We start from the raw sequence: 10,734 nt of genomic DNA, 5'->3' as shown, positions 1-10,734 counted from the left end.
TTCTTTGGCCTGTCCAAGGAAACCCAAACCTGCAGATGGCGGGCATGCATCCCATCCCCCACCTCCTACACAGGCTGCCAGTGGGGTGCGCCCCCCCAGCACGGGAGGCCTGTGGGAAGCACGTGCCCCCCCCCAGAACGGGCGGCCGTTGGGGGCGCGCCCCCACCACCCCGCTACACAGGCGCTTGGCGGATGTGTGGTCCCTCTTCTGTGGGCAGCCGGTGGGCACCCGCTTCCCCCACAGCCACCATCCTGGCTCCAAGAATTCTCTCTAGACCAAGTCCACCTTGCGGCAGTGTGCTGGCTTTGCTGTACCAGTCTTGAGGTGGGCCAGTGCCCAGCATCCATCCTGGGTGAGGGAATCCATTTGTTCCAGCTGTGGAAGCCTCATAGAGCTGCAGCGGCTGTGCAGCGCCGTGCGGGCTCTGCGGTGGGGGGTTGGGGGGTTGTTGGGAGCCACGAGACTCACCCATTTCTCCTTGGAAATCCTTGAATTCCTGTTGTTGAGCCTCAATCTTCACTGAGGGCCAGTCATCAACTGTTTAAGTGTTCAATTATCAATAAGCCGAAGTCTGTGGAAGGCCATAATGGCCCTGCTTTAAGTGGTTCACTGCTCCCGCAGCTCACCATGCTGTCTCTGCCTCCGCCGCCATCTTGGATCTCTAGAGCTCCTTTCTTAAGTGTAGGGACAGACTTTATGCTTGTGTTTACTTCTGATTGTATGATAATTTAGTGCTAGAATCCCACTGCCATCAAATCAGTTCTGACTCAGTGATGCACCATGAAGTTTTCACAGTTGTAAATCCTTACCAGAGGAGACAGCTCATCTTTCTACCTCAGAGTGGCTAGTGGTTTCAAGCTGCTGACCTTTTTGTTAGCAGATGGTTCCTTTACTCATTTTGCTATCAGAATTCCTTTAGAGCTTAAAAGGACAATATAATCCCACACTGGCAAACTGATGACCCAGAGACTCTTATGGACTGTAGGTCAATCACCAAATGATTACATTTTCAAATTGCTTGATCTTTAAACTCACCTCCTTCAAACTTATAACGCAGTTCCTAGCAATTCCCACTGATGGAAGTAGGAGCCAAATTCCCATGTGTCCTACAACTGGAGAAATTTGTACAGAGCCAATATAAAATGTGAAATTGTTTTAGATGGCATGAGTAAGACAAAATGGAAGCTATCAACTTCCTGGAAAATTCTAGAAGCTATTAAAACCATAACAAGTGTAATTATTGCTCTACTCCGGCTGCTTCTTTTCTCCTCAGTGGCAGTCTCTTGTCACTCAGGAATAATAAGGAGATAATGATGACACTGGTCAAGATGAACTTGAAAATTTAAAGGCCCGGGCTTGACTTTATGTCATAAAATTTTATTTGGTTGTCTGCAGAACCCTTTCTCTTATTTGCTCAAAGTTCTATCTGTTGTAGCAAAATTGAGAGGATTTATACTGAGAGTGTATAGCATCTTGATAGGTGGAAGTAAAATGCTAAGTTAGATCTGCAACAGTATATAGAGAACTGCTAGAAATTAAGCCTAGATTCAGAAGAGGCCATGGCACAGTGATAATATTGGTAATGTCAACTGGATTGTGACTGAAAGTAAAGAATACTAGAAAGATACTTATCAGTGTTTTAGTGACTATGCAAAGGCATCTGATGGTGTGGATCTTAATGAATTATTGCTATCATTGAGAAGAATGGGAATTTCAAAATACTTAATTGTGCTCAGGTAAATTTATACCTAGATCAAGTAGCTATTGTCCAGAAAAAGGGAGCACTTAATGGTTTAAAATCAGGAAAGATGTGCTTCGGAGTTGTATCCTTTCTCCATATCTATTTTGTAGGCTGAGCAAATCATTCAAGATCCCGAGTTGTGCTGATGATATAACCTTCAATGTGGATTGAATCTCAACATGAAGAAAATAAAAATCCTCACGGCTAGACCAATAGGCAACCCATGAGAAATGGAGAAAAGATTGGAGTTGTCACTGATTTTATTTGACTTGGATCTATAATCAATGCACAATCTACAGTTGTGAAATGAAAAGACATATTACATTGAGAAAATCTGCTGTCAAAGACTCTCCAAAGTACTAAAGAGCAAGGAGGTTAGTTTAAAGTAAGGCCCACCTGATTGAAGTCATGGGATTTTTAATTACATCCTGTGGACAATGTATAAATACAACAGATGATAAAAATCAATGCCTTTGAATTGTTATTTTGCACAAGAGTCTTTAATATCTCATGGACTGCCAAAAGAACAAAGTCTATCTTTGGAGGAAATACAACCAGTGTGCTTCTTGAAGGCGTGGATAGTGAAACTTGGGTCTCATACATATACTTTGAGCATGTTGTCAGGAGAGATGTAAAGCTGGGAAAGGTGGAGGGTCAAAGTTTAAAGAGGAAAAAGCCTGAATAAATAAGATGGATTAAAGAAAAACAAAGATGGATTGACACTGTGACTGTAAGAATGGGCTGGATCATAGCAGAGATTATGGGATGATGCAAGACAGGGCAATATTCAGATCTGTTGTTCACAGGTCGCTGTGAGTCATAGATTACTTGATCACACCTAACAGCAACAATAAATTAGTCCTCTTGTCAGTCCTTGCTGCTTTGGAAAAGACAGTCATATCTTTATGCTGTGAGATGTGTGTGCTAAATCCCTATGTTCCAGTATCATAAGAAACTTGTTATTAAAGAAATGTGAATACATAACTGAATTGAAAAATAATTTGTTTCATAAACTTGCACTCATATCACACTGAGTGTTAACTAAGATCTAAAACTAGAGAAAACAAGAGTGAAAGAGGTGAAGTCTTAAAAAGAAAATTGATTAACTATCAAAATGAAAAGATTCCTTTCAAAATATTTTCTGAGTGCTTTTGCTATGAACAAGAAGCAGTAGTACTTTAGATGAAAAGAGTGCTTGTCTTTGAACCAGAACACCTTGGTTGAGGATCAAATATTTTCACTTTTACCAATTATGACTTGGACACATCAGTCAACCTGAAGGACATCATGTTTGGAAGAGTAGAAGGTCAGGGTGGAGGGGAAGACCCTGGATGAGATAGATTGATACAATGCCTGTGGGGTCAGGTGTGTCAGAAATGGTTAGATTGGCTCAGGATAGGTCATGGTTCAGAGCTATTGTTTATCAGGTCTTTATGGGTCATGGTCGACTTGACTGCACATAACTGCAACAGTCATAACATGGGAATGGTAACTCTTCTTTTTTTCCTTGATTCTTTGATAGTCCTCTGTCTTTTTTCCCCTCTGATTCCTTGATAGTCAAGTCAGATAAAGTTTTGAAATTATGGAATTTCTATTTTATGGAAAAATGAATGAGAAATAGTAAAACCTTATTGCTACATATGATAAAAAAAATGAGTAAGACACATTACTATGAGAGAGTTTAAAATATGGGTGTTTGATAGCCTTCCCTTTTCCTGATATGACAGAGAGATATGACACATTTTTTTCATGACTGTGGCTCCCTTGAGGGTGTGGTTTAAGTTGGGGTGGAGCAGAAGGTAGGGCAGTGTGCTGTAAGATACAGCAATTGGTATAGCTTTCATAAGAGGAAAAAAAGGCATATGGAGGATCAAATGGTGATGAGCCTCAAACTATAAAGAGAAGATTATATAGGTGGGAAAAGACAGTCTTATATTGCTCATCTGTGAAATGGGACAGGCAGGATAATAATTATTTTGATAATGTGAAGAGTAAATGGTCATGGCAAATGAGAATTGTGGTTGCAGATGGAATTAAGGTTGCTAATAAACTGATTTAAATCTAGAGACATTATTTTGGAGTATTTCAGTGACCTCTGTGCAGTAATACGGGTCTTAAGAAAATGGAAGTAGAAAAGTAAGAATGTCCAGAGAGAGCAACATAGATCTCTTTGAAGATGAGGAAAGCATGCCACAAGGGAAGGAAAGCTGGTCATCCTGTTCACAGCTTCTTCCTGGCACCTTGTTCTTCTTCTTGTTGTTGTTGGGTGCCTTAAAGTTGGTGCTGACTCATCGTGACTTTATGTACAAGAGAATAAAACCGTACCCAATCCTGCATCTCCTTCACAAACTCTTGTGTGTCAGCACATTTTAGTGGTCACTGTGTCAATCCCTCTTGTCAAGGATCTTCCTTTTTGACACTGTCCTTGCACTTTCGAAGCATGATGCCCTTGTCCAATGCCTTCTGTGTCCTGATAACATGCCCAGACATATGAAGTGAAATCTCATCCACCGTGTTCCTAAAAAAGCATTATGGGCACACTTTTCCTAAGACTTACTTGTTTGTTCTTTGGCAACCCATGCTGCATTCAGAATTCTTTACCAAAGCCAACATTCAATGGCATCAATGATTCTTTATTCTCACTTATTAACTGTCCACTGTCATAAGCATTTAAAGAAATTAAAACTATCATGGTAGGGGTCAGAGGCACTTTACTCCTTAAAATGGCATCCTCGCTTGTAAGCACTTTAACAAGGTCCTTGGCAGCTAATTTGCCAGTTGAAATATATCATTGGATTGTTTGACTGCTGATTCCCTGGGTGTTGATTGTGGATCTGAGTATTAGTAAAATAGAACCTTGGACAATTTCAATCTTTTCTCCATTTATCATAATGTCATTTATGTGGCTGATTTGTGAGGACTTTTGTCTTCTTTATGTTGAAAGCCCACCGCTGTTGAGTTGGTTCCAACTAAAAATGATGCTCCACTGGGTTTCTGAGATGGTAAATCTTTACAGGAGGAGACTGCTCATCTTTTGCCTGTGGTGCAGCTAGTATATTGGAACCACATGGGTTAGCAATGCTATATATAACACTACAGCACCATAGCCCCTTTTCTATTGCAGACACTCAGTAAATAATTCGAATATTGACTAAATTAAATAATTGAACATATTGTGGTGGAGTTTGGCAGGAACTTTAGTTGTGCTGTGGGCATAAATAAGGCTTGAATACTGGTTAGGGTGGCCATAATTTGAATCTTTTTTAATAACAGAATTTTTGTTTTATCTAGTAAAAACAAAACAAAGTGTCACTTAAGGTTTTGGAGCAATACTAGAACAAGAGTATGTTTGTGACTTAATTTTAAATCTTCCTGGATAAGAGAGTGTACAGGTGACTGATAGTAACATAAAGCAGGTTTGAGGTTAATGAACCAAACATATATAAAAAGTCCACACAAGAGAATATGAATTAGCAGGGACAGTTCTCCAGTAGAATGGCATAGGTCTTTGATTTTTTAAAAATCTATTCCAAATAGTGTTATGGTTGACTTAGTAAAGGTGGAATAACGCCTGTCTAATCTATGCATCTGAAAGTTGGATAATAAATTGGGATGATGAAAGAAGAAGCATGCCTTTGAATTATGGTGTTGGAGAAGAGTAATTAATGTTCCACAGACTTGTAAAAGAGCAAGCAAGTCTGTCTTGGAGGAAGTGTAATCAGAGTGCACCTTAGAGGCAAGGATGGTGAAATGTCTCACATACTCTGGGCATGTTGTCAAGAAGGGCACTTCTGTGGTAAAAGATATTATCTTGAGAAATGGGGAGGGTCTGCCAAAGAAGGAAAGATCCTCAATGAGATGGATTTACACAATGATCTTAACAATGGGTTTCAGCACATCAAAGATTGTGAGTATGGTACAGTACAGGGCATGTTTTATTTCTGTTGTTGACAGGATCATAATCCATTCAAGACACCTATTGTTGGTGGGATGGTACAATGGTACAACCACTCTAGAAGGCAGTTTGGCATTTCCTCAAAAAGCTGAACATTAAAATTCCATATGACCCAACTATTCCACTGCTCAGAATATACCACGATAAAATGAGAACTGAGACACAAATGAAGATTTGTACACCAGTGATCATAACAGTGTTATTCACCATCACAAAAACCTGGAAACAGCCCAGATGTCCAACCATAATCGAATGGATTGAGAAATTATGGTACATTCACACAATGGACTACTACTCAGTATTCAGGAGCAATGATTTTGTAAATTACTACCTGACTGGAGAGCATTATCCTAAGTGAACTAACTCAGTCCCATAATGACCCTGTATAAGACCATTATTGTAGAAGAAATATGAGGATCCAAGAAGTGAAGAGTATAAAGAGAGGGGTGAGGATGGGGGGGAGTGTTAATCATAGGGTCATACAGTTTGATGAGTGGGGGTGGGTGAAGGAAATAGTAAAGATCCGATGAGAAAAACAATGTACTCAAACTTTGTAAATAAACCAGTATAAAATAAAAATGAAAAAATAAGACACCTAACATCAAAAAAGTTTATTGAAAAGATTAATAAAAAACAGGATCAATGTAAGCAAAACATTGCCAAAGATCATCTAAAAACAGAACAGTACACTGATAGAGAACTCCCAGAAGTTCAAGCTGGCTTTAGAAGAGACCATGGCATTAAATACATCATTGAGGATGTCAAATGGATCCTGGCTGAAAACATGAGAATACCAGAACAATATCTATTTGTACTTCATTGACTATGCAAAGGCATTTGACTATGTGGATCATAACAAATTATGGCTAATATTGAGAAGAATGAATGTTTAATTATGCTTATACGAAACCTATACCTAGACCAAGAAAAGTGTGTGTCAAGACTGTATCCTTTCTCCATACTTATTTAATTGGCATGCTGAACAAAATTATTTGGGAAGCTGAACTTTATGAAGATGAATGTGGCGTCAGGATTGAAAGAAGGCTCATGAAGTCATTTTGAAAACTAAAGTTGAGGTGTACCTGATCAGGTCATGGTTTTTCCAGTCACTTGCTATGCATCTGAGAGCTGCACAACCAATAAGGATGGTAGAAAAATGGATGCCTTTTAGTTGTGATATTGGAGAAGAGTATTGAATATCCTATGGACTGCCAAAAGAGCAAACAGATATGTCTTGAAGAAAGTGCAGCCAGAGTGTTCCTTGAAGTTAAGGATAGTAAAGCTTCATTTCACATACTTTGGACATGTTAGGAAAGGCTATTCCTTGGAAAAGACTATCATGCTTAGAAAAGTGGAGGGTCAGCAAAGGAGAGGAAGACCTTCAATGAGATGGATTGGCCCAGTGACTGTAGCAATGAGCTTAAGTGTGTCAGAGATATCGAAGAGATAAGGAAGATTCACAGGTTGGGGCAGGTTCCAGATCCTTTGTCATAGTGTCAACTCATGGACCCCTAACAACAGCCACACAACAATTTCAAAAGTACCCTATCTTCTTGAGGTTCCCACATTCTTCTATTATTTTCTGTCAAAAGAACTCCTTTCCCCATTAGTCAGCTGGCCACATATTCTTTTTCTTTTTTTTAATGAAAGTTTACAGAGACTTTGGATTTCCATTCATTCATTGTTGCACTCTTCTCATGTCAGAATGCCTTGATGTCCTCTTCATTGTTGAAGGATATTTTTACTGGATGCAAGCCTTTAGGTTGCAGTTCTTTTCCTTCAGGACTTTTAAAGTATTTAGTCACTTCCTTCCATGGTTTCTCAGGGAAAAAGATCTACAGTCACTCAAATTGTTATATTCTTTTGTTCGAGCTGCTGTAACAAGATAGGGAAAGAAATGGGTGGCATGAAAAAGCAGGACTCCTCATAGTTCTAAAGGCTCGTAATACAAATTCAAAGTGTCAACCGGGGCCATGATCTCTCCACAGGTCTAATGAAATGGTCTTTCTTGTCTCTCTTAACTTCTGGTAACCTCAGGCATTCTTGGTGTGCATACATCTCCACATGGCTATTTTTCTTCTGTCTCTATGTATGTCTCTCCTCTTCGTATAAGGAAGGATATCACTCAAACATGGTTACAGCTCACCCTTCTCCAGTCCAAAATCATGTTAACTGATAACATGTTCGAAGTCTTTATTTCCAAGTAAAATTTATAGATATAAATGATTAGGGCTTTTATAAATCTTGTTTGGAATTCAATCCATATTATGTATTATTTCTTTATCATTGCTTTCACGATTATTTTGTCTTTAGTTTTTAGAAATTTAACTATACGGTATCTACAGAGGCTTGTTTTCCTGTAATGGTGAGGATTAGGGTGGAATGTTGATTTGCTAATGGGTGTAAGATGATGTGATTCGGCCTATTTAAAAATGCATTTGGTCGGCAGTATAGGGCTGGAATCCAGTTTGGAAGTCGTCTGTTTGGTGGAGCTTCCTGATTAAAACAAGCTTGGAAGCACGAGTGGCATCCACTTCCGAAGTGGCTTGCCTCTGGAAACTCTAGGAACGTGGAGAAATGACGAAAGCACTTAACAACAATAACAACAACAACAACAACACTCAGAGAGCTCTGTTGGCCTAGTGGCTAGAAAGTTATGCTACCAAGCCAAAGGTGGGTGATTTTAATCTCTGTCGCTCAGGCCTGGTTTTAATTGTTTTTGGTTAAACATTCTTCTAAGTGGTATAGCACTGGTCTGTCTATCCATTTGCTGTACAGTTGCTGTGATGCTGAACACTGTAACACTGATGTGTCAGATGCAATAAGAGTTACCCATGGTGAACAGTGTTTGGTGGAGTTCCCTGATTACAACAAGCTTGGAAGCAGGAGTGGCTTCCACTTCTGAAATAGCTGCCCCTCGAAACTATGAACGTGGAGAAATGATGAAAGTTATGCAAGTCTTCAGGTCTTTAATTCATAGGGTCGCTGTAAGTAGTCTACAGCTCAATGGCTCTTAACAACATCTTGGGCAATAATACTTCCTATAATTGATAGATCAATGTGGTCAATAGGTAAACTGAGAAAAAAAAATCCTTAACATTTATCTTGTGTGGGTTTTTCTCAGCTTTTAAAATTTGTAAGTTTATGCTTTTGTCAAAGTCAGACTTTTTTCAGTTATTTTTTTTTTTTTTTTGTGCTGGTGAGCTTTAGTGGTCTAGTAGTCCAGCCCACAAGCAGGTGATTCAAATCTACCAACTGCTTCTCAGGGGAAAGACAGGCACTCAACTCCCATGTGATTTATAGCCTCTGACAACAAGTGCACAGTCAGCTATGAGTCAGTTCTGTGTCTAAAGCAAAGAATTGAGTTGATTATTTCTTCAACTATTGTTTCAGTCTCTTTTTCTCTTCTGCATCTGTAATTCTGATAATTTTTCTTTCAGAGTACCCTCCACGATCCTTGAGAATATGTTCATTTTCTTTTTAATATTTTTATTGGTTTTCATACAATAATTCATTTATATTATTTCCTTCATTTACATTGTTTCATACAATCATTCATACATACACTTTCCCATGTAATCAGTTATAACTGATCTATGCCTGTTACACCACTATCTTTTCAAGTCCTCACTGAATCTTTCTCATTTTCTTGCCCTCCCCACAATCTATCCATTTCTCTCTGTGTTGTTTGGCTATTGTGTGTCTATTGGTTTTCCCTTCAGATTCTCTGATTCTTTCCTCTGTTTCTTCCATTCTATTGTTGTACTCAGTCATTAAGCTTTTAATTCCAGTTAACTGTCTTTATCATTTGGTTCTTCTATTTCTTCTCTGAGGCTTTTCCTTATTTGATAATGTATTTCAATTTTCTTTTCCTTTCAGGCAGTACAGTAAATGTTTAACCAAAATTGTCCAAACCTCAAAACAAGGACATAGAGGCCACACTCATTTTAGAGATGAGAAAACTTAAAGTCTCAGAAAGATGGAGAAAATTGTGCAAGGATATTTTGATCTATTTGATTTAGGAACAGATTCTCTCAACCATACATATATACTTTCTTTTTTGTTGTTGTTATCTTTTCATGAAGACAATTATTTTCATAAAAATAGGATTCTGTAGTTCTAGGTAGTGTACTTTTTCTAGGTAGTATATTTTTATACATTTTCTTTTTAGAGATATATTTTTTTTTATTCTCCAATCAGTTTATTTCTGCTTGGATTTTTTTTAACCACTAATATAGAAAATGTCCAGCTATTTTGTTTTCTCAGTTTAACTATTAACCACATTGATCTATCAAATATAGGAAGCATTATTGCCCTTAAGATGTAAAAGGAATAAACAGAATGTTTTAGTTATCTAGTGCTGTTGTAACAGAAATAACAAAAGTGTATGATTTTAACAAACAGACATTTATCCTCACAGTTTAAGAGTCTAGAAGTATGAATTAAGGCTCTGAGAGAAGGCTTTCTGTCTCTGTTGGCTCTAGGAGAGTATCCATCTCCCTTTCGGCATCTATGGGCTCAACATTCCTTGAGGATCTCCATGAGCCCCAGTGTCAATCTCCCTTGGGTAGAGGAGGATCTTAGCTCATGGATTCTGGGTCTCAAGAAAACACTGCTCTCAAGTCTTCTTTCCCAGTGGTAATGAGGACCTTTCACTCTTTACTTGCTTCTCTATCCTATCATCCCTTTTAAGATAAAAGCTATGACTCACTCAAGGGTATGGCATGAACAAGGGTTGATTTAGTAAGAATGTGACTTGAATGAGACTGTGACTGACTCACATCTCTTGTAAGTCAGTAATTCAAGATATACCCTACACTGATCATGCACAATTAACAACAAGAGTTTAGGATTTACAACAATCACAAAATGGAGAATGATTATTTCAGATTACAGAATGAACGGCATCTACACAACACTGTCAAGTTGCCCAAATTGACACATCTTTTGAAGGGATACAATTTACATGACAAAATTTTAAATGATAATTCTCTAATGACAAAAATTATATTGAATAACTATAAACTCCGTATTTAT

The sequence above is a fragment of the Elephantulus edwardii genome, unplaced genomic scaffold, assembly GCF_000299155.1.
Source record: "Elephantulus edwardii isolate Elephantulus edwardi_28Jun2011 unplaced genomic scaffold, EleEdw1.0 scaffold00022, whole genome shotgun sequence".
Taxonomy (NCBI): Eukaryota; Metazoa; Chordata; class Mammalia; order Macroscelidea; family Macroscelididae; genus Elephantulus; species Elephantulus edwardii.
This window is presented reverse-complemented; position numbering follows the sequence as displayed.